The 26217-nt window shown below is 34.8% G+C and overlaps 1 protein-coding gene across 3 annotated transcripts in view; it reads left to right on the top strand.

Annotated features, from left to right (window-relative positions):
- Window positions 1-26217, top strand: part of CSMD1 (CUB and Sushi multiple domains 1) — a 1052894-nt gene that overhangs the window by 276627 nt on the left and 750050 nt on the right. The gene's annotated exons all lie outside the window — the stretch shown is intronic.

Raw genomic sequence — 26217 nt, 5'->3', positions numbered from 1 at the left:
TTTCTAATATAGTTTAAATGTTTCTGTCTACTTTTAGACATTCCTAAGACACTCTGAAACAGTCATCTGTTTTACACATCTGAAAGTTTGAATGCATTTTCCCACTGGTATGCAGTACCTTGACAGCATATTGGATGCTGCTACTTTATGTCTGTGGGAGTGAGAAATGAAAATGCCAGTTTTATGACAACATGATGCATTGATTCTACTCACATGAATATCATTAATGTCATACTCTGCCTTCTTGTCTTGGCCAAATTTTGTTTTCAGCAAAACCAAAAGAATGTAATTCAGATTATTCTTATTTGAAGGATGCAGTATTTAATTCCTTTATTTTATTTTCCTGAAATCCTAATAAAATCTGCAATATGTGCTAAAGAATGAAGACTACTCTTCAAGGGTATGCATGCTTGTAACAGAGATTGTCTTCTATGCAGTATTAATGTTGAGGACATATGCATAAAAAAACAACTCAGAGGTTTCTTGACTGTTTATTTTGTAATAATATGTAGATTTGTCAGTCCCAAAAATCTGCCCAGCACCATTTTTTAGGAAAATGTGCACATCCATTTTGAACTTTATAGTCTAATCTAGTTAGACATATAAAAGTATCCAGACAACAAGATCTAGTCATTTGTAACTGCAATACTCAGAATAGGTTCTTGATCTTCTATGTTTCAGAGAAATTATTTGATCTTGGAATTACTCCCATATATACAATGGCAGCACTACATGGTGAAAATTGCATCTCACTGGCATCCACTGTTCAACATTATTACCCATGGCAGTAGAATAAGATGCAACCCTTCTTGGATCTCACCGCTTCATAAGACACAAAGAAAGTAAAGGGATTGCAGCAGGAATTTTTAAATTTCCTTTTTAGTCACCTGAGAATAAACATCTTAGTTAAGCCAGTCCTAAATATTCAGACCAGGAATATTTAATCTTTTTTGTTTATACCAAAAATATCAAACTGATGGGTTTTTTTTACATTTTGAAGTGAGAGTTTCTATTTTTCAATGAAAAGTTTTCTAATTCTGCTTTTTCATCCATTCTCTTCAGAACTGGAAAAATGAATCAAAAAATCTTCTAGGATACAGTTTCTCATTTCATTGAGCTCTAACTGAATATATCAAGTAAAATAATAATAATGAAAAAATGCAGCCATTGATTCAGAGTAGATGATATTTGTGATTTCTTGCATTTTTAGTATGCTGTTACTTAAGAAATAAAGTTTTACATAAGAAGTTTCAGAATATCATTGAATGTGTTGAGTTCCTAATTTTAGCAGTCTCTTATCTTCTAGGGCCTCATCAGCATTTTAAAACATCTAATTTTCTTCAAGCACAACAGAAATAACTAAAGCTGTGTCTAGTTGCATTTTGGTCCAGAGCTTTCAATATGCACAAGAGCAATTGACCAAATTTTGCCAGATCATCTGAATAACTTTGGGAAATTGCAGGCTAGTCTACCCTACAGCAATTTTCATTTACTAATTCTCATTAACTCTTAATTTTTACAGTGTTCATCCAATAGTTTGTTGATTAAGTTTTTCTGGTATTTCCTAGGGTTTTGCTCTCATAAGAGAGAATGAAGAAAAAAGGTAGTATTCAAGTCACAAGTGGGAAGGTTCTAAGGGATTGCAACAATCAGGATATCCATCAATTTTTTGAGGGTTAATTCTTGGTACAGACAAGTTTGTTGCAATGAATACCTCTTCTATGCTGTTTTGTGCTTTCACTTGATAATATATCCTTTTATTTTGAAAACTGGTTTTGTAAAGGTAATCAAGGAATCAAAGTCTTTCCTTGTGATTCCTGGTTGCTTCACACCTCCCCACAGTTAAACAACTGGTCTAATCTTCACACCTTCAGTTCATATTTAGTTTTGAGTTGTGAATTAATCATATTTATTTCCAAGTAATTTAGCCATGGTGGAAAAAAATATATATATTTAAATTACACGTAATGACTTTTCCCTTAGATATTTTTTTTCCAACACATAATATGTCAGCTGGTCTTACACGTGGATGAGGAAAACAATGAACAGAAGTAACAGCTGTTACTGTGCCCAAATTAAATACTAAGACTGGAAAACTTCACAGTACCTGAATGATAATACAAAACTGCATTTTGAAAAAGGGTGTGTTTCTTTTTATTCAGAAAACATTTGGAGCCTGTGGTGTAGCTATGAAATTGATTATTTGCTGGAAATTAATCTTCTGCAAAGTATTGGTACCTTTGAATAGGCCGTTATAAGAAATTATACATAAATGTGTGTATGTTCATATTATTAGGAAAATGCTATTTCAATAACAGTCTATTTGAGACTACCAGTTATTTTATGTGCAATTTTATATTTCTTGCAAATAATGTTTAACTTTCCAAAGTACTCTGTAGCACTTAATTTGAAAGGATAGGGTTTTTATTTTATCTCTTCATTCTCTTTTCAAAAATATTCATTCTGAAATTTGCCTTCTAATTGAAGTTAATAAAATAAACAAATTATCACAGTCTCAAGACAATTTACCATTCATTTATTCTTCTCCTCCTGTGCTTAGTTAGTGTCTGCCCTGTTGTTTCTCAGCATAGCTGTAGATTGCAATTTCCCTCTTTGTACCATACCACAGTGGTGGAAGTGAAGGTACACTTGGAATTGAAGCCATCTATTGTGGAAGCACTGGAATAAGTTATGAAGAGGACATGACTGCTCAGATATATCAAAGAGCAGAATTGCACCAAAGAACATGCCCTGTGCTGAAATTCCCAGCAAGGAATGATGTTGTAGTACACAATATTATTTCAGTGCCTCTGAGGGGTCAATGCAATTTTGAAAAACAAAGCATATTCTAAGAGGTAAACCTTTTTTAGTTCCTATTTCAGCTTCAAATTTATAAAACCCCTTTCTTATTAGCAGGTCACCAAGGAAAAATATGTAGTGTTTTGGAGCTTGTCTAAAACTCAGACCTTCATTTTCTTATTTGCTGTGAATATGCTTATGATCTAAGAACATTCCCTCAAAGCTAGATCCAAACAAACATTTAGGATGCTGCACTTAGGCAATGCAGTACCTAATTTTTCCAGCACACAGACTGAGACAGGAACCATCATATGGTGGTGGATGGGAGGACCTAGGCAAAATACTGCTGAACCCTTGTCAATAGAAAAATAAAGGTAAGATTCATAAAGCAAAAAAAGAAGCAAAACAATGTCACCTGGGGTTTAAGTAGTTCAGACTTGGTTCAGGAGAAACCCAAATACCAGTTCCCCCTCTGAAAACTGTTTCTTCATTTTATGTGATACTGTCTTCACAAAATGACATCACAATCTTCAGAACAGGAAGAGAGCTGTGCCTTCCATCTGAGCTTCTAAAAAGCTGGGCTAAAAAATCTACTTATTTTTGTCCATGTGCATATTCTGTCTAGTCTTATAAATGTTCACATTTTGCACAAAACTCATACCTGGCAAAAAAAAAAAAAAAAAGAAAAAAGAATAATAATTTATTTTGAATACTTTTCTGATCTTAGAACTTGAGGTATCATGTTCCTCTAGAAGGTAGGAGAGATTGGTTTCAATATTGGTTGATACAATAGGTTATTATAATAAAGTGAGTGCACTGATACAATAGGTTATTATAATAAAGTGAGTGCACTATCTTCCAGCTCCTTGAAAGCAAAGGGTACCTCTTACAGCTTGATTTTTGAGAAAGCAATTGCTATTCGCTATCAGCAGGAGCCCCATCCTTTCTTATATACTCTGATTACTCTGATTGTGAAATATAAAGCAATGCTGTAATGTAGATACTTCTTGCTTTAGGAAGTAGCTGCTTCAGATGTAAGTTTTCAATTTTTCTAGCTTCCACTTAAATGTGGATAGCACAAGAACACCTAGAGCAGACACAGTAAGTGGAATCTTGTGAAGGGAAAAGCTGGGGATCTAGAAAGACAAATGGGTTTTGTAAGGGTTTTTGAAGAAAAGCTTGTGGGAACGATCAGTGAATTTGGGTGGATGTAGGAAATGTAATTTAGTTTTGAGAGCCAGGAGAAGGTGAAAGCTGGAGGAAGAAGACGGAGCAGCCCTGCTCTGCCTATGATCCTGACCAATTTCCAGAACTTTTTTTTTGCTGCTGTTAGGGAGAATGGGATCAGGAAAGCACGATCTGTGCTGTGATGATTCTCCTTGTAGGATCCAAAAGCTGAGTACTGTCCAAAGCTGAGAGACAGATAGGGTTTTTCAGCCTGGAATAACTTATGTTAATAAGGAATATAGGTTATGATGTTGGCTAAAGAGGAAGTTGGTTGCTCTGAGATGCTGTTTATTTTGTCAACTGCCTTCCTCCAACTTTCTTGATAGATCCCATTGTGGATGACCTCACTAAAAAGTTCTCCTTAGTGACCTCTTCCACCGTCTGTAAAAAAGAGACTCTTGTAACCTCCAAACTGAATTTTCCTATGAGGACTGCAAATATAATGATGTTTTGAAGGGATTAGAAATACTACTAAATAACAACACATAGTAATATTTGAGACAAAGGAGAGAAGGACCTTCCTTATTTTCTTTTTGAGGGGAAGATTGTTTTGTAGCACATCTGATAGAACTCAGATGTGCTACAAAAGTTTGAAAATTCAAGCTTTTTTTTTTAAAACATAAAAGTACACATTTGAACTTCCTGTGGTTTCTCTTCTTCTGTTTTTCCATTCACAGATCAGAAAAATTGTAAGATATTCCCAAAGTGAGTTAAATCATCATTCCTGAGAGTGTTGTGCTGAAAACTGTTGCCTAGGTCTAAAGGGCTCCTGGCTGAGGCTCACCCAATTATCCTACACTGATAGTTGCTGACAGGAGCATGGGTATTTTAGACCTTGACCGTGGAGTGCTGAGTCTGGTCTGCAAGTCTGTGCCCTCTGCACAGGGTGACAACGAGCTGTGTTCTCAACAGTGGCTCTATCTGCTAACAAGCTCACAGGACACATGCTATGTTTTTTTCCACACCATGTGATTCTTTTTTCTGTGGGATTCCTATAGACAGAAAGTTGGATCAATTAAGAAATCAGTCTGTATCATATGCTGAGGTGGCACTAAGAAGGTATGACAGTCTTGGGCAAAACATGTGCAAAGCTATCAATCCACAAAATGCCAGGCTAATTATTCTGCCTAGTGTAATTGCTCTGAAATATGCTTTCATAATGGAAATGCTTTAAAAGCATTCTTACTTCTCTTTTTTACTAACAGTGGTATTCCTCTTCCTGTAAGTGAGTTGTAAATTGGTGGGTTTTTAATTTTTTTCTCCTGTCTCTTTTTGTGTCAAAGAAGAATTCATGTCATAGACATCATATGAATCCTGTGTGCCAAGATCTATGCAGCCAAAATTGAATGCAGGATATCAAAAATTCTGCTTACAATAATCTTGTTAAACTTTTTTCTTTCTGCTTTTGACTACAGTCATTACAATTTTGCACTTTCAAGTTTCACTCCTCAAGGGGCATTAAGAAAGTAGGTGGAGTGCTTAGTTTCTGTTCTCTACACCAACAGTGTTTCTTTTGTATAGTAAATCCCTTTATATTGTTGGAAGAAAACAAGACATACCTTTATTTCTTGAATATCTGTCTTCTTTACCCTCTCTGACCTTTGTCAGATAAAAAGTTCAGGGCTGTAACTGTGATGTGAAGCATTTTGTGTCATTCTTTCTCTTTTACCCTTGTTCTTTAGAGCATTCTAAAGAATACTTTATGCTCTGCCCTGTGATCATTATTAGTGTTAGAGGCCAGAAAAAGCATTTTAATGCATCCGCGATGACAGGTCAAGGTCATGTCCTGGAGATGTGATGCCTGACAGGTAAATCACTCCTAAGTTGTAAGTTAGGAAATGCATTACAGCTGTAGCATGTCACCACCTAGCTTTACTTATTTCTTTTTCCCCTTTAAAATTTAGTATTTCAAATGTCCTAGGTAATTCATAGAACATTTTATATTCAGAGAAGTGTCTTCCTGTCCATCAACTACCTGTTTTTTTATCTTATGCCAACAGCCACTCTTTAATCTTTTAACTTATTTGGCTCACTTTGTCAATCCTGAGTTCATCTCATTCTCCCTTTTAAGAGTATGCACCCAGTGCAGTTATTTTATTCCCATATGAGGTCTAAATTAGTGATAAAACCCCGTGATCTGTTGAGGCGTCTTTTCCCAGTTACCTTTTAAGAAGGGAAGAGGAATATGTACAGTCTACTATGAAAGAAACTACTGTTGTCTTAGTATATACTTGCCTCAGCCTGCTCAGCTTGAATTAGTGTGGAGGATAATGCATTTTGGAATTCTAAAAAGGCAATAGCATGGGACTTTTTCTTTTTAATAGTGTTGGTTTGTTTGGGTTTTTTTTTGATAGAATGGGAGCTGGTTCTGCTGTTTCCTTGATTGCTACAATATAGTGACAGTCTCTTCAGATCATCATTTATATCCTTTACCAGATCAGCATTTTTATCAAATGATCTCAGCATAGCACTCAAATAATTTTGAGTTGCTCCAAAAGTATGAAGATTGTAATATCTTATTGTCTATTTTTCATTACTGATGATTCTCATAATAGATTACCATTACACGTAAAAAAATCAAATGTGATTGGAAGACAGGATTATCTTCTTAAACTGAATATCAAACTCAGACTTTTACCTAATTTGTGAAAGCTAAAATTTAAGAAATTAATTTTATTGCCATTCAATTTCCAACTGTGTTGTAAAATTATTTTATATTACATTGTATTCGTATATTATATTTTTGTGTATTTATTTTATATAGTATTATATTGTTTATAAACTAATGGCAAAGATTTTTTTAGCCACAGTAATTAAACCAAGATTGGTCTCACAAGATGCACAAGGCAGTTTAAAAACAATGGTGGCTTAATCATGTATAGCATTTCTATATTTGGGGATTCTAGAGGATTTGCCTCCTTTCCTCTTGTCTGTTTTAATTGTTACATAACTTTTGTGGTTTGCCCTACAGACTTCAAGGTCAGCTGGAGAGCAGGCAAATCCTTTCTCTGCTTCTTTGCTTTTCTAAGATTATGTAAACAGAATTTCAGAAAATACACTCCCTTTCCCTCCTTCTCCCTCCAAGAAGCTAACAGTTCAGCAGGTCAGTACTGGGGAATATATTTCAAGGATGACTAATAATTAGATGCCCATTTAGAAAAATGGGAGACTTAGTATAGCAAGGGCTTCCACAAACCACCTCAGTGCTCTGCTGAAGAGAATTTCTCAGCCTTTCTGCCCAGTGTGTAAAAAGATGCAGACTCTTAATCTTTTACTCTCAAGGGCTCCTCAACTGAAATCTGAGCTTTGGAAAAAATTAGTAAGAACATCCAATAGCTGCAAATTTAGTTTAGAATTTTAGAATTACTTCACTTGATGTTAGATGTAGAAATATTTTACTAAGTATGTGGAATTGTCTAGTTTTTGGTTTAGTAGATTTGGTTTAGCACCAAATGAGGAGGGAGTGTTTTGTGCTTTCTGAGAATCAAAAACCTAAGAATCAAAATTTCAGCCCCAGTTCACCTACTCATGCTCTCAAAAGGTAACAGTTTTCCAGTGCTCAGAAGGGGAAAGTTTATGTTTTCAGCCACATAGCATTGAGTGAGGTGCTAACATTTAACACAAGATGTAAAAACATGAGAGTTTATCAGGTTACACAGCTGTGCAAAATAAAAATAAATTGAAAATAAAAGATACAAATATAAGTCATAGGATTTCTTCAGGCAAACACAGATAGAAATATTCAATGAAAATTATTTTTAACAGCTGGTAGCTCAGGTTCTTGAGGTGTGAAGCACAATAAATGGACTAGTCCTACATCTTCATTTCTAGATACAAGACCACAGTCAAAAACATAGAGGTTACATGTGTTTACAGTACAAATAGGTTACATGAGTAGACCAAATCCAGCCCATCTCAGGACAATAATAAACCAAGTTATTTAGATATTATAGTGCACAAATTTTTTAGTTATTGAAGATTTGGCTATGAATTACTCTTCAGGAATGATGCTTTCAAAGCCTCTCAAATGCCTGCATTTGATTCTGCTTCAGGATTTGCTTGAAATCGTGCACAAACCACACCAGTCAAAGATTATATATGTTTTGGTGAGCATCTGTCACAACTAAAGACCAAAAAAACTCTGTAAATTTTGAATTAATTTAAAAGTTGCATTATAATTTACGTTTTCTTCTTATCAGTAGGCTAAAATCAATTTTATTTTTCTTCGTTCCATCAAACCATCGCATTATTGTGCTGTCATTGTTTGATTATGTAAATCAGAAATATAGATACACGTTTTGAAAGACTGTGTTTTGTGCCAAAAGGAGTTTGTATCCCTTTATGAGCAATCATATTTTTTCCCGCACTTATAATCTTAAGTAAGAACAATTAATTAATTCAGCATGTGGTTGATTTGAAATGATGACTGGGATTCTAAGAACAATAGCAGATAAGAGACATCCACATCTAAAGATGGTAATAATTAATGTATGTCTGACAGAGGTCATAGAAAGAAATTAGTAAATGTGAGAAAGAATACTCTCCAATGTTCTGGAGAAAAAATTAGAACTTATCCCTCTATGTTGCAGTTTTTGGTAGGGTAATGCATAGCTAAACTGACATGGAGTGCTTGCTCTACTGTCGTAGCTCTGTCTTGGATACAAAGTGCTTATGAAAATACATGTGATACTGCACAACTGCACAAAGCTAAAGAAAACCAAAAGAAGCCTTTAGGGAGGCCAAGACTAATCCACAGAAATCCTGATTCATGTGGGACCTGTCATGGGAACATTGGTCTGTAAGGCCCAGTAAAGAAATCTTGGGACATTTTAATCTCTACTGATGCTGAGCAAAATTAAGATAGCAATTAAGAGTAAGGTGTTATTGCCTTTCAGCACCCACAGTTCAGAAAGGCCTATTGACCTATTTCTTCTTATGTTAAATGTATATTTATTGAGAAACACTTCTACAGAATCATTGCCAATGTTGGTTGTATTTTTAGAGACAGTTATTGAAAAAAATCCAGAACTAGAGCTATGTGCATCTCCAAAGGTTGCTGCAATTTTAGGCCCAAAATTCACAGTTCAGAAACAAAGTCTCCATATTAGAAAATCATGGAGGTAATGTTTACAAAAGAAAATTAACTCAAACCCCATGATTTGATATGAATATTAGCAACCTATTACATACAGGGTATAATTTTTCTAGCCATTTGTTTTATTTTGTGAATCCAGTTCCTTCAGCATAAGATTCTCAAGATCTTGACTTCTTGTTATTTTCAGGCAAGAGACTTAGCTCTGGTCTTTGTTTCCATTGGTTTAGCACAAATTGAGGTGGGAGTGTTTAGTTTTTTTCTGAGTACCTAAGAAACAAAATTTCAGCCCCAGTCCACATACTCAAAAAGGTGACAGTTTTCCAGTGCTCAGAAGTGAAAATGATGGTGTTTATGTTTGCAGCCAAATTGCATTGAGTGCTAACACTTAACATGATATGTAAAAATATATGAGTTTATCAGGTAACAGGTTATGATTGTTTGGATAAATCATATACCTGGTTCCTTTCTTGAACAAAATTCTATTCATAAATAGGAAATTGAGTTTATATAAACAATGTCTTGCCAAACAAAGTGACTTGCTTTTGTCTCAGAACCTGGTTTTCTTCATTCCTCTAGCAGATACCGATATATTTTATTGCTTCCTGTATGATTTTGTTAAAATGGTCTTCAGCTTGTTTCTATCTGGTTATCTTGAAAAAGCAATTTAAACCTCCCTTGCCTGTTCAGACAAGTTTTAGTTAGAGGAAGGTATGCACTTTAGTTATATTATTCTTATTATAAAGAACACAAACCTATATTCCTTTACTATTATTACTTGCTGAACTGTATACAAGATCCATATAGTTATTAAATATGCATAATTAAAAAAAAAATCCCATCTTTTCACCTGTCACTGTATTTTTTTGTTATTTTATAGGTGTTCATATCTGTCCTTAAATTTTAGGGTCAGCCATCTGTAAAAGGGATTATTCATAAACTTTCAAATATGTCTAACACTAATTGAGTCCACTTTTCAGTTCAATATTAAATTATACTGTTTTTAGAGTACTTTCTAAAACCAAATAAGTTTCTTTTGTAATTAACCTGAACTCAGAATATTTACTGTGTATTGTTTTCTAATGTCAGATGATGAGAGAACTCATGTGTCTTTAACAAAAGCAAATTGTTTACTCATTCAAGGATTCTGTTCAGAGCTCTGTATCTGAATGAATTCCAAATCAGCAGTTCTATTGAGTTGCATGGCAATCGATTGCCTTTTATATGAGATGAATGGTCGTGTTCAACACATTCCCCCCCCCTTGTCCCCCATCCTTTTTTTTTCCTTTTGGCCCACTGCCTTAGATGCCATCACCCAAAGCTGTTAGTCCCAAATGAGATTCTGTTTAGTGGCTATCAGCCACTTCCAGATTTTCACTGCATATAAATGACTGTATTAAGAATTGGAGATGTGATGTGGAGTTATAAACACGAGCTGTGAAAAAAAAAAGTCCAAATGTGTAGGGGAATATTTTCCAATGGACCCCTGAGAGGATGATTAGCGGAACATTTTTCTGTTTACAACTATAGGAATGTTATTAATTGTAAAAGAGATTTTTTTTCCATGTGACAAGATTAGTATCCAGCTTATGGAGATGTCCATCCTTTATTAATGCATACCTTTCCTTTTATCAATAATGTGACTTTATATGAGCCTGTTTAACTGCATTGGACAAACCTTGTAACAGTTCCATGCTCCCTGTATTTGAGGCCAGGGACAGTGATAATGTTTTGATTTATTTAATGGTTGTTTCAGGAGACAGGCTATGTGTCTTTCACTCTTGACTCATTATCAAGAGTGCCCATTCTTCAAAGTTTTCCAATTACTAGAATCCTTTCAGTGCTTCAAACAACCCTGCAGGAATACAGTGAAATGCACTAAATATACACTTTGCAGCCCTACAGTGGCATTTAAAAAAGACTGTGCATAAGGCATCCACAAACATGAAACCGTGCTTGCATAACTTCCACCTCAAGGTACATTGCAAAGTGTTATATAAATATCATTTTTATTATCTGACAATAAGATGACTTGGTATTAACATCACAATTTTTACAGTGATCTTATCCCCATTCTGAACAGAGAATAGTTGTATTAATAGTAACTAATTCTGTTTAGCAGTGGACATACCAAATTCATTGGGAGTGCTTGGGAGCACTCCATGTTTTAAACATACAAATCATCATGCAAGGTGAGTATTCCTGCAAATGATAACTGGTTCATATTGGTGTACAGTGAAAAGTCTTCATTCTTGGGCACTGGCATTCAAAGATCTTTCGATGTATATTGAATGTTTAAATTTTTCTGAGAGAATACTATGATTTTTTGTCTTTTAAAGGATGTTCTGACATGACCACTGATTTTTGTTTATGGTAGGACATAACAATTTATGTTTATGTGTTAAGGACATTTTTATCTGAAAATAAATAAATATCTGTGTTAGTGGCACCTTTGTCTTGCACCTCCATGTAACTCACTGTATGTCCCTCTGTTTCTTGGAAGTTTACAATTCCTTTTATCTGCTGGTAGGCTAAGAGTTCTTTCCTGCACTGCCTGAACATTTGGTTGTGAAATGGATACAGAGCCCTGTGTCTAAAAGTCAGCACTACATCCTTCTCTTTAAATCCTGGAATTCTCTCCCTTGGATGAACATCTTTAGATTCGACAAGTGTTTGAAAGGACTGCAATCCTGGCCTAGGGTTTCCAGAGATTATGTAACTAATCTACTCCCTCTCTATCCTTCCTCTCTTATAAAATCTTCCACTCTTTTTAATATGTCATTGCTTCCCCTGGAAACACTTCACTGACTTCATCTTTGTTCTTATATGTGAAATGCCACCCCTTGTTCTCTTTAAAGTCAGATGCTGTTCCTCAGTGCATCTTAATTTCTGTTAAAGCACCTTTGCTCTGCCCGTTCTTCTTTCCTCTGTGCCCCTCTTCACCCCCAACCATTTTTCTCCTGTACCTTTGATAGTTCCACTCCACAATGTAGCAATGGCAGCCTCCTTCCTATGGGTCAAGCACTCTGTCTTTAAACTCACTTTTTCCACTTCACTTCATACTTTTTACTGCCATGGTTTCACACCGTCTCCATCTCACCCAACTCCTACTTCATTTCCCATAGACAATTGCAGACGCCTCAGTCCCAAGAGTTTTAAAATCATGAATAAGTGCATTATAGAACATTAAAATAGTTCAAAATAGTGATTTATAAGCATAGAAAATGGCATAAATAAGCTTAAAGAGCCCTATGTTGACTTTAAGAAAGGAACTAGACACACCAGTGGGATGAGAGCTTAGCTGGGTATTATCCTCTACATCAACACTTCTTATTTTAGCATGTACATGGAGCATTACTTGGGATTAACTGTCTGGATTTCTTCTTCCTCCATTAGATTATGCTTGATTTGTCCATGAAGACCAAAACATCACTTTTGTTTGACAGCAAATATGTTTACTTTAGGACAAAAGACTGTTGTAGAATTCTACTGTTGTAGAATGTGAGTTCCCATATTACAGGTAGTTCTACAGCTCTGGTATACAAGTCCAATTTTCATTCAAGCTCCTGCTAGACTTAAGGCACTTGCAGAGGCTGTAACTTGACATACCAGCATAGGCAAACCCAGAACCTACTTTGTTAATGTATGTTTATTGTTTGCTATAATAGGGGAAATAATTGGGAAAAGAAATCATGAATTATAGATACATAATTGTTTTTGTTATGCTCAACTAGTATGAAGCAGGTAATTTGTTTGTCTTTGCAAAATGCCATGCAATTAGAGTGCTGAGGATTATTGACGAGAAAAAATGTCTGACGGAAACTGAAATTCACTATTTCATGTATATATTAACACAGCTCTTTTTTCTTGTTTCATTGACTGTCAGAACTTTTCAGGCAAACTTGCAGTTGTCTCTTTTTTGGGTCAATGGTGTACTGCATTCTCTAAAGATCTGTAGATCTGAGGTTAGTCATGATGTGATTGATATGAACCACAAAGATCTGAAAGTTTTTCAGAATGTTCCTACTTTACTAAGAACTTCTGTTAATTTGGCTGCCTCTATGCCAACACAATTTTCAGCCAGTTTTTGGAAACTTAACAGGCCAAGACTAGAAATTCTCAGTAAATTAATATGCTTAGCATATGAATGAGATGAATACAAAAGGAATAAAGCTTATTATCCGAGATAATTGATGAGCTAGAAAACACTTATTATGGTCTCTTGTGTGTATATCTCTCTCTATGTGTGTGTCTATGTAGATGTGGTTCTCATTTACCTTACAGAGCAGAGTGGTACTGAAGTACCATAAATATCTGTTGAAATGTATATATTGAGATTAAAAAAAAAGAATAAAATTGCCCATTTACAACTTAATTATTTCTTTCAAGACATTGCACAGTACTTTGACATGAGCAGTTGCAGGTTGCTGTATATGTCTTTGCCATACATAACTATGTGCTTATTCATGTTAAATATTTTAACAAAGCTACTGTGTAGATGTGGATTTCTAAATGTTACTGCCCTTGATCTTTCCCACGTAAATGAGTGAATAATGGAGGAGATTACTTATAAAATAATTCATTACAAGATATTTCTTCATGTGAGCTGCCAAAGTCTGACACATGGCTTGAATTTTTCAAGCTGGAAACAACATTAGATTTTTAATATTAAATTAAAACCAAATGTAACACTTTTTTTTCTTTTTAATTTAATTTACTTTTGACAAACATACAAGAATTTCAGTCACTTCAGTTGAACCTTGTTGTGATTTTGCCAGAGTGGTGGCTTGCATTTTGGCCTTGAGAAACAAATAAATATTTTTACCTTCTTAAAGGATTTCCCAGAGACCTTACGATTTTGATAATTAATATTTAGGATTGCAACACTGCTTATTATCTATACATTTTAAATGGATTTTAATCTGCTAGGTCATGTTTATGATTAACTTCTGAAAAACCTTTAAAATAGGAAACTCAGGACCTAATTCTTCAAGAGCTGTATTCTGTCAAACACATGAAATTCAAAGCAGTGCAAGGGGTTTTATTATATTTTGAATGATTGCCATGGAACCCACTGTCAAGTGAACAAGGCAGAGGATTTCCACTTATAACTTTTATACCAGATAATGATGAAAGTGTCAATCTTGCTGTAGTTTTCAATTCAGAAAAGGCCCCCAAAGCCAGAAGGGTTCTGATACAATTGTTTTCTACACACTGGGTTGGTAAAATATCTTTCCTATCTTCTGAGAACCAATTCCTCTCACTCCCAGAGGACAGTGAATTTAAAATTTCCAATTAGTGCTCATACAATCAATATTTTTTATGTGCTGGAGTACACCTTTGTATGAAGAAACTTCCATTTTCATGATGAAGTGTTCTAAACCTTCCTCAGGAGTGTTCTAAACCTTCCTCACTGTATAGAAATACATCTGAAGAAAGCAATGTTTAGAACTATTTCTGCTTCTTCCAAATGCTGCTGCTAGAATTAGAAATATTTTAATATAGTTCATTTAAACATCTTGGTTTGTTTTTATTGCTATAACTTTTTTATTTTTTTAATGTATCATCAGTGCATTTTACTGAATGCTAGACAGAACTCCTTACTACTCAGCTGTAAAAAAGAAATAAGAAAGACTTTAGGCATCTCCCATACCACTGTTTTGAGAACTATAATAATTTCAGGTACTTTCAATGCTTGTGAATAAAGTGCCCAGCTGTTTAAGAGATGTGTTTCAGAAATAATCTAACTTGAGGGAATTTAGCTTAGGTAATCTTTCTTCAGCACCTGTATAAGCCCCATTTTAAAGTGTGCTAAATTAAGGATAATATTTCTGGGTGAGACATCAAAAATGCTTGCTTAATAATCACAGAACCATAGAATTGTTTGTGTTGGATGGAACCTTAAAGCTCATCTAGTTTCTAGGTTCTAGAAACACCTTCCACTAGACCAGGTTGCTCAGAGCCCCATCCAACCTGACTTTGAACACTTCATGGGAAGGGACATCCACAACTTCTCTGGGTCACCTGTTCCAGTACCTTACCACTCTTGCAGTGAAGAACTTCCTCCTAAAACTTAATCCAAAACTACTCTCTTTTAGTCTGAATTCACTCCCCCTTGTCCTATCTACATGCTCTCAGAAAAAACCCCTCTCTGTCTTTCTTGTAGGCTCCTTTCAGGTACTGGAAGACCCGTTAGGTCATCCCAAAGCCTTTTCCTTTCCAGGCTGAACAGTCCCAACTCTCTCAGCCTTTCCTCATATGAGAGGTGCCTCATCTCTCTGATCAACTTGAGGGCCTCCTTTGGACTCATTCCAACAGATCCACGGCCTTCCTGTGCTGGGGACCCCAGAGCTCAGTGCCACACTGCAGGTGGGGTCTCACCAGAGTGGGGTGGAGGGGCAGAATGCCCTCCCTTGCCCTGCTGCCCATGCTGCTTTTGTTGCAGTCCAGGATACAGTTGGGACTTTGGGCTATAAGTGCAGATTGCCAGCACATGTCCATCCTTTCCTCCACCATCATAATAACTGCATTTTGCTTTCATATTCTGACAATTAAAATGTTATGATAAAACCACTATGCAAGCATAACTTATAACAGACATGGAATCTATCCTATATAGACATGAAGTAGTGTTTTTTACTCAAAAGTCACAATTATATTTTTTCATATAATTTTTTAAATTTGAGTATATTTTGAAAATAAACAGTTTAGGGAAGCCTTTGCTTTTGTGAGGGAAATTAAGTCATTGCTGTGGTAAAAGAGAAGAAATTCTATACAAATGCAAAATATTTTCATTTTAGCAATTTAAATCCAATCATATATACCTAAATACATTCATGGCTAAGTATCACTATGCATCACATGTAAAATATTGGAATGAAAAGACAAAGTTGGGATGATTATTGGACATGGTGAATTGCAGTGTAGATCCCAGTTTTAACTAGTGGTCGATTTATCTGCTCTGTCAATTTAACTACTAAAAGAAGGAAAAGGCAATTGCATAGGCATGTGGATAAAGCTTTGTAAGCTCCATGTTTGATACAAGCATGCTAAGCAGTTAAACATGTCACTCAAAGGACTACAGTGCTGGGTTTTTATTTACCTCTGCAGTGTTTCAAAGGTACATGGTCTGTGTAAATACATGGGTCATTACTTAAAGTTATCACTGTGAGTTAAAGGAATGTTAGTGACTCAAGAAAATATGTGTATTATAAGACATGTTTCTTATATTAGAAAAAATATATTTTGCAATGTAATAATTACATAGTATTGTCCAGCTGGCCATTTATTTAAAATATAATATTCGTTCCTGGGAATCGATCTGCAAAACTGGAAGAGAATACGTATGCAGTGAATAAAAATGAAGTGAATACATCCAAGTATGGGACTTTCAGGGTGTAAGACCTACCTCACATGAAATACCCTTTTTTTCAGTAGTACATGTGTATGTCTGGCCTTTACCTCTCTAATAATTTTGGGGAAAAATATCATATAGTGTATTTCTGCTGAATAAGGAAGTTTTTCCACTAGATGACTGGTGTTTAAAAACAGAGAAGTTTATCTTGCAACTATAATACCTAAAAGTGGTAAGTTTTCCTGCTTCATTGTACCAGAAGTATAAATAAACAGAAGCCAATTTGATAGTGTTTGTAGCTAAAAGCAGTTGCATGTCATTCTTACTTGTGAGGTTTAAATTGGGTGTTTCTCCTTGTGTGCAGAATTAAAATAGTTACTGTTAGTTACCTCATGATTGCTTGTTGATTTTCTCTTATGTAGCAATCAGTCAACATTCAGATCTCAGTTTCTTGATATTTATCTAATGTTCTTTTAGGTTCTGTTTGACACTTACCTCAAGACTAAGATTGTTTCTAAATTGCCTAAATGGATGAAAAAAAATACCATTGCTCAGTTTATTGCTAAGTTGCTTTGATATTAATTCATTGCAAGAGAAGAAATAGAACTTTTAATCATTCAAAAATTACCAACTTTGTAAAAAAAGACCAGCTTTGTAATACAGAAACAAGAATGGGCACTAGACCTTCTTGAATCAAAGGGTGAGAATTGTACATTCTGTGTATGAAATTTAAGGGGAACTGAGGACAACAGTCTGCATATGTCATCATCTCTCTCATACTTGCTGAAAGGAATCCAATTTATACCGGACAATTTTAAATGAATATGACTTATTCAAAATTATTACTTTGATTTGAAGGCTACAAATCCACTGACATAGACAGCTCCACCACTTCTTGCATTGGAGCTCATGGATTTTTTTCCTGGAATATTGCAACCCTGCTTGTAATTTTTATTCATTTCAGATTATCCAGATAGTGTACATGCATTTTAGAGGCTTCAGAATGCAGAATTAAGCATTTTCTATAATTTCCCTTGAAATTTATAGGGCAGAATAAAATTAATTTAAAAAAAAAGCTGTAAGTGTTAATGTATTTATTGAAATAAGTAGGGAATATATATGGTATTTTTGGTTGTTTTTGTGGATAGAATGAGCTAAGTCAAATGTTACATCATGTATCCCTAACCAGCTTTGCAGTTTGCACTTCAAGAGCTGGTGGAAGAGATTCATTGGTCCATTGGTTATAATCACTGTGGTTTGAAAAATCAGGTTATTCTTCATGGTGTTTCAGCTTAGGTTTCACATGGCAGTTCAAAAGAGAGTCACATCTTTTACTATTTCATTACCTCTGTAGTTCTTAAATGTATATGTATGTATATATTGTTCTTATTTATAGCTGCTTATATATGTGAAGTCTTTGTTTTCCAGCAAAATGTTGTCACAAAGCTCTTGGTTGAACCTTTCCTCAAGGAAAGGTTGTAGTCTTGAGGATTTAGTGCCTAATTTGAAGCTCCAGCTGTGCAGGAAGATGATCTAGTTTTGATGATAAAGCAGGAGGCAGAGGTGGCTAGTATTCAGTGTCTTCCTTGTGGGAAATAACTGCAATCTCTTATGTCTTCTCATTAGAAATTCCATAAAAGCCATTTTAAACTAACAGAACACATCCCTTCAGTTACGGTACACCTACTCCTATCAGGACCTTCTGCTGTGATTTAAAACACCATATGTTCATATGTGCTTGTTCTGAAATTTGCACAAATTATCCAAGATTTAATATGGGAATTAAAAGAAACAGCTTCCATTAGAAATTCTCCAAATCTGAGGAGCTGCATAAAGTAATCCAATATTTGACATTCTTGTTAATATTTTTATCCCTGTACAATCCAGGCTGGCATCACATCAGTCACTGCAAAAGAAATCATAATGTGTGTTTACTCCTTGAAGCAACTGGAATTAAGAAAGGCGAACTCAGTTGCCTAAGTCAGTTAATAGAACCAGATAACTAATGCTGCTCTGCTGTATCTCTCATAGGAAGCTGATGGTGTGGTGGTGTTCTGCTTAACTTCATTCATTTTGTTGTTTTATGTGCAGAATCACTTTATCTTGTGGTTTCTGCATCATAAAACTTCTTTAATTTGATGTAAACAATGGTTTAATGTTCCCCTAATTACCTCTTATTTTAGCTCTAGCCCTGGACATGTAAGTGGAAACACTGATTTTCCAGAAGCCATGGGTGGAGGTGGTTTTTTTATGAGACACAATTAAACCTGACTATTTGGAGTACATTAATTGAATAGTTTCTAGTTCTTCCTCTGGACTGACTCTGGAGTTTTTAGGATTGAACTAATGTGATTATTTCATAATTAGAAGAAACCATTTCAAATGTTTTAAATTACTTCCAGAAAAGAAGAAGGAATAAACAACATGGTTAAGCCTTTGGCCTCTTTTGAATTGAACTGAATTATGTTTTGGCCTAGATATTTAATTTTTCATTTTCTTCTTGAAGAATTTTTATAATTATATGCATATCAGAAACTATTAACACTTTTATGACTTTTTAAGATTGTTCCTCTTGTCTTAGCAGACACTTTGTTGCCTAGCTGTATTTAGTATTATCTTAGTGAATAGGTATGCCTAATTTTCTTTTCTTTGGAAATTCTTCCATTACCATCACTCGCAAAGTAAAATTTGAGTCTAAAAATGATGAAAATAAATGTAGTACAACAATGTATATAGTACAGTTCCTATTCAAACTAAGAAGAATATCATTGCTTTAGGAAAGTTAAATATCCAACAGTTCATGGCACAGTTTTGCAAAATGCTCTATTTTTAATTAAATTCTGTCATATTTCCTAGTTGTAATGACTTATAGTACTGAGTTTTAAAGATCTCTTTGGGGAAAATCTGTTCTTTACTAACAATTGGCTGTGTTGATTCCTGAATTATGCAACATGAATCACAGAACAATTCTCATGCTTTAATGATTTTAGTGCTTCCTAGCTAATATATATCACAAATTTCTAAGAGGTGCCACCCTAAAATTATTGTTCTTCACATCATTCACTTTGAATGTTGATTGCAGCAAAAATAAGACCTTCTGAAAAAAGTAGTACAAAAAGAAAAACCAACACTCCCAGGGGAAAAAAAATCCCAAAACCACAAAACCAAAACCAAAACCAAACAAAAAAAATCCCCAAACAAACAAACAAAACAGAACAAAACAAAATAAAACAAACAGAAAAAAACCCAGACCTTTTCAGACTCTTTGTTCTCATCCTGTCATGTCTCCTTCCCTTAATTCTCTTTCTCTCACGATGAGGAAATTGAAACAGGGAGATAAGTGACTTGTTGGAGTCCACAAAAAGAGTTGATTGAAAAATCAAGATATAAATCTCAGAAGCCTGCTTCTTAGTCCTGACCCTCAAGTATTAAACCACAAATAACACACAGCCCTGAATTTCATATCCGAGAGTTCGATCTTGTCTCCAAAAGAATGGCTGTGATCTCTCAGGAGAACATGCTGGTAAACTTTTTTTCCCTGCAAGAGAAAGACAATGTCTAATTCAGACTGAAATCATAAAGGTTCAGTCAGATGTTGTTCAAAACTTTTCAAAATATTGCATCTCATAAATACACCTTCCTGCTTGCTTCCCTGACCACACTGTTACCTGGCAGAGTTTATCAGTCCTTATCAACAGTCCAGCAGGACCTTTACACTTTGTATCACCAACAATATATAAAAAGCAAACCATGAATTTAAATACCTTTTTGTCAACTATTTATCACTTTACTGATAAACAGTTAGTGTTTATCATCATTACCATTAAAATGTGCACTTTATTTTCCAAATACAGAAGATGACGCCTGCCAGCAAGCACTTTTGCAAAAGAATTTCCCCAAGCTGCATGCCCTGTTATTTTTGGATAAACAGGAGCACAAGCCTGCTTGCAATAGTGACATCTAGTGACTCCCAGTCACATTTATATCACCCCCTTCACCAGCTTTAACTTTTTGCAGCCTTGTACCCCATCACAGATAGAGTGTTGCAAGTGAACTGGCAAATACATAGTTTTTCTTTCTAAAAGACACTGGAAGAAACAGGAGCCATTGTCTACAACAAAGACTAGCTTAAAGACACATGTATTTAATCCCAGTTAATACAGTGATATTTAAAAGTAAATGATAGTTATTTACATTACATGAAATGAGATTTTTTCTGACTGTTACAGTCCACTCTTTTCAGTTCATACTGTGATGATCTAATCTTGCTTCTAGGCATGCTGATGTTCCCACAAGCTCAATGTACCTTGACATACGCAAAGTGCTACATCTGGTTCTTTGACACGAGCCATTGTGTCACTCCACTCTGTGTATCATGTCACTGCGTGCTCAGTGGCATTAGCAAACCATGCCCTGACACAGCCTTTTATGTCAGTCTCTTCTCAGACAGTATTAAGGGCTTTTATATAGCACACGTGCATCTGAAGTGATGCTAGAGTACTGTTGTTCATATTTCTGTAAAGCTGCAATTTCTATGTTGATAGAAGCAATGCTTTTAATTAAATTTGTGTTTTAATTAAGACCTAATTAAGAAAAAGATATGAACAGCTGTGAATCAACAGACGTTTTCCTAATAGTTCATATCTAATTGCATTTTTTTCTTCATTTATATTACCTAAGCTTGTTCAACACCAAAGAAATTTGTTAAACTTGTCATAAAAAAATGCACAGACCTTTCATGAAAAATTGTCATGAGAAAACAGTTTTAAACCACATCTTCTTAGAATAACATCTGAGAAGTTTGGAGGGATGCAGGGAATTTGATGTCTTTTAATACATACAAAGTAATGCTATCTCATACCTGCCTCTTCAGCCTTTTGAAATCTCTAAAAATGAACTTGAAGTGACTTACAAAAATGTAACTATCAGCCTTTTCGTCTTGTTAGGTACATTTTCTTTAACACCCATATTCAAGTCAGAGCAAGACCCTAATGACAAGGTGGAGGGTTCTTTTTTTTTGTTTAAAAAAAAAAGGCAAAAGAGTAGGTGACTATATTAATTGATATGGTCAAACTTTATTTTTCTTGCATCAAATTCCAGGAAAATGTTGTCATATTGGTGGCATACAGTCACCAAAGCTTTTATTTCCAATTTAAATTTTCGGCACATGAAAATACAAACTTCAGGTGTATTTTCAATTATTACCATCAGAAGAGCTCTCTCTGTCGGCTGTATGAGTGGGGCTGGTTAATTTAGCTAATTGCAACTCATCATTCCTAACTCAAAGAGTGAATGTTTAATATATCTAGAAAATTGTGATCAATCCAAAGAGGGATTTTAAAGTTTAAGCATTTGCTTATTTTAATAACATGAAGAATCAGTTAGCAGCTGGGAAAACAAACAATATAAGTTGAACAATTAGTTTATATTATTTGCTTCAATCTAGTAATTTTTACTAGGGCTTTCAAACCTTAAAAACATAACTATTTTTTAAAGTCTCTATATAATTTTAATATGTTTTCACATCCATCATATTTGTTTGAAAAATCCCTCACCTGCATATGAAAAAACAAATGGAAATTTTCCCAATCATAAAAAATAAAATTAATAAGAAGTAATCTAGATTGGGCTACAGATTATTTGGTTTTACAATTATATGATTCCACAGTCATATTTTGATAGACACTTAAACAGTTACCTTCTAACAGCTGGAGTCAACAGGAGTGGTGGAAACCTGATTTGATATGAAAGTCAAAACAAAGAAATGGTAGTTCCCTAATGTACACAGATGCAAAAATATAAACACAATGTGTGTCCCTTTGGACTCATGTAATTATTTGCCTAAAATTAAAAGAAAGTAGTCAAAAGCTCGGAAGAGAATTGGAAGCTTGGAAGAGAATTGGAAGTAAGCAAGTAACTGGGAATTAGAAAAGGCTAGGAATAAAGTGCTATTTGAAGAAATATGCAAGACCTCCTCAGGAGAAAACAGAGAAACCACTTGTCTGCACTGGCAAAGTGTTTGCTCCCTGTGCTGCATCTCCTGCAAAGGGATGGACCACCAAGCTGAGGCTTCTCATGAGTAAACAGCAACTGAAGAGGGAACGGTGGAGATGTGCCAGGGTTAGTTGGTGCTCCCAGGATACTGAAGCAGTTTGGGACCCTGCAGCAAGACACATGCTCCAAGTCCAGATGCTGGCAGGCACACATGGGCCATTGAAAGAGTAGAAACAAGGAAATAATGAGCATCAGAAAGACAGACTGCATGGGGAAGTCATGGGGTGCTGCTCCTCATGGTCAAGTGTGTCCACGAAGCCAGTCTCGAAAAGGTGCATTGAGAGAAGCTACAAGTCATTTCATTCATCACCAAAAAAGTAACAGTTGTAGTTGAATTCTAAGCTGACCAAAGTTGAAAAATACCTTTGGAGAAATATTTGTCACCTTAAGCTTCCCATTTTTACTTTTATTTGAGGACATAGAATATCTTATAGCAGTCTTCTCCATTACAATATAGCAATTTATTAAACAAAAGAGTACAGTATTTCTAAGTCACATTTACGTTGAACAAGAATGAAATCAAGCCAGCATTTTGAGTTGCCAATTTAGGTGTTTGTTGTTGGAATTGCTAATGTCAATATATTTAAATTGCAAAATATATTAAAATCAATATTCTCCCATAGGGTGTTTTAGGTAATAAGCAAGCATGATTTCTTCATCTTAAATTCCCAATTTAATGTTTTGATTTTTTCTTGTGTAGAGACATGAATTATATGTATATGTCCTTGCTCTGAAACCCTTTGGTTTCCCCTAAAAGACAATGCAGAGGATTTTGCTGTGGAACTCTAATTCTTTATGCGGGTGCTCATGTGTAAGATCCCATAAGGTTTCAGCTAGCATTTCCCCTGTTCATATCCTCTGCAAAGCTGTTCTGACTTATTTTTGTGTCATGCTGTCATTCTTATAGAGCTTATGTTCCCCTTCTTTTTACAAGATTTTTGGGGTTTTTTATGTGATTTCATTATTGTCCCCACAATTGTGAAGTAGTTAATTTTTAAAATATTTGCAGTTACTTAATCCTAAAAAAGAAGCAATACCATGAAGTACAATGAAGTAAGGCTGTGAACCATTTGGATAAAGAACTTCTGGGGATAATAAAGTCGTGTGAATTCACTTTTTCTATATGGACAAATTGCCCCTGGTTTTTCATGCAAAATGAACACACAAAAAAAAATTCTTTTTTTTCATGTACAGCTTGTGATGAAGGGGTTGTTTTGCTTAATGCTGGTGAGGTTCCCTAGTTTTGTCAATATAACAAGCTCAGTTGAAATCAGTCCATGAAGACATCCTAAAAATTTCAAAGACTTAACCTCTATCCATTTGTTTCAAGGGCTTACATCATCCTTAAGTAGCCTCAAGTGCAGGGTTCTCTTGGTGCTCTGCTTCCATTTTTATAGGTGCTGTTCACTGACAATCCTCAAACCCATAATAATCCCATTTTGATAAAGTGTGTTTTTTTCAAACCCGAAAGCAACTGCTCCCATTAACTGCCCTGTAGGGCACCTTTGGTATGCTTGAGAGTGTGAAGAGCAGCAGCTTTTTACAGCAGAATTGTGAGGATTAAAGATAGGGGGTTTAGAGAAATTTTATCTGGCCCTGATTTTGGAATACTTTCTCTGGAAAAATTCACCCCAGCAAAATGGGCCTAGTTTAACACTCTAGAATGGTGCATTATGATTATTTTTTTATTATTATTTAGGAAAAATCCTGGAATAATTTTTAGAGTGTTTAGTATAGGTATTTTTTTGGCTTACAGCTCAGTTTTGCTTTAAAGTGCATACTGACCATGGTTATAGCTACTGTAAATGAACTGCCTGCATGTTTTCAGATGACTTTGTCTGCATCATTTTATTCATTAGAAGACAATATTCTCTCAAACTTGTTTCTTTTAACTGTTCATTTGCAAGATAATTGAAGTGATACTGAAACTGTGGTGTCAGAGTAAACAAATACTGCTTATGTGTTAATCACCAAAAGAATAATATTATTTGTATTTAACACAGTGTGCATTATAGTAGATACAAGTATATCTGTGAAGTGTACATTTTATTTAAAAAATTGCACAGGTAGAAAGAAACATGAACCCTACTTTCAGATATTTATGTGTCTTTATGTGTCTTTCTTTTTCTACATTTGGAACTAATTATGTTTTACTACCCTAGTTAAAAATAAGAAAAGCCATAAAAGATAAATGCAAGTATTTGGCCAGTGGAATCCTTCTCTAAACTTTCATAATTTTGAGGTTAACAGAATCTGTTACCTTGAAAACTTCCTCATTCCCATGTGCTGGTATAAGTTGAAATAGAGCCCAAGGGAAACAGAAGTCACATAGTAAAGCTTCCTAACTGCTGTGTGAAAATGCAGACAATATAGAAGACTCATTACCACAGATAAAACAGACCCAATTCCTAGAGGACTTTTTATAATAGTTTTGAGCAATTGCATAAGAAAGTTAGTCTATAACAAGATGCTGTGACTTTTATACTAATGAAGGGCATTAAGGAGATTCTAATTATGGTGTCTGGCCTGAAAAATTAATCTAAGATTTAAAAATCTGAGCTGTTTGAAGTAAGTGTGACTGTAGCCTCTAGTCAGGCAGGACAGTGACTAAACTTCTTTGTTTGAAAGAATTATTATGAATTCTACTGCATTTCATAATTGAGGCTATGAAATATCATATGTGTTAAGGAGGACTTGTCAACTCTCTGTAAGTACATAACTTGTTTTACTAAATGTATTCTCAAAGGATGTATAATTCTAATTCTAAGTTTTGTGCCCTTGCACTTCCTTTTCTTATCATCAGACCATGAAATTTTTGCACAGAAGGGCTCATTGTAAGGGTATGATAAAATTATCATAATATTTCAGTGCAAGTTTTTAAAGGTTTTAAAATGTGCTTTCAATAGTGGGGATCTCTGGGTTCTTTGCTGATCAGCATCAGCCCAGTGACCAGTCACATATTCTGTTGGGCTGAATGGAATGCCTCTTCTGCTTCCCTAACACAAGCAACACTGCCTGCTATGTACTGCCTGGGAATATACCAACGTACATTCAGACTGTATTCTGGGTATTTTAACCTTTAACTGAATCCTGCCTTAATATTTGTTTTCTTTCAAATATTCCCAGTTAGCAACTGTGCCTTGTCAGTGCCATTTCTTACAGCCAATGCAGATATAAACTAAAATCTGGAGTATTTTTACAAGGGAAATACAAAGGGCAATTAAACAAACAAAATTATTTTCAATAAATTTGTAGGAACTCAATAACTTCTTCCTCCTATAGTTTATCAAATTTGGTTATCAGGTTTAATTGATACATCTGAATATTCCAGTAGACAAACAGACAAGTATTGTTTATATGTGCTTAATTTTCTTAGGAAATCAACTTAAATATATTGCTTTCATTTCTTTCTTTTTCTTATCTAGTGGCCTGACTTTTCATTTCTGCCTGACAAGTATGTATTCATATATGCTAGGTCATTATGTCATTATTTTTGTAAAATGTTCACAGATTTGTAACCACTTCTCTTCAGTAAATCTCATTAAGAGCAGCTGATTTTGGGAAACAAATATATCTGTTTACCTTGCTGAAAATGTTTATGTTACAGTTTTGGCTTGTCAAATTTCCCAAATAATGAACAGCATCTTAGTGACAGCACAATATTCAGTGGAAAAGGAAAAGGAGAAAAATG

The sequence above is a fragment of the Passer domesticus genome, chromosome 3, assembly GCF_036417665.1.
Source record: "Passer domesticus isolate bPasDom1 chromosome 3, bPasDom1.hap1, whole genome shotgun sequence".
NCBI classification, from domain to species: Eukaryota; Metazoa; Chordata; class Aves; order Passeriformes; family Passeridae; genus Passer; species Passer domesticus.
This window is presented reverse-complemented; position numbering and strand designations above follow the sequence as displayed.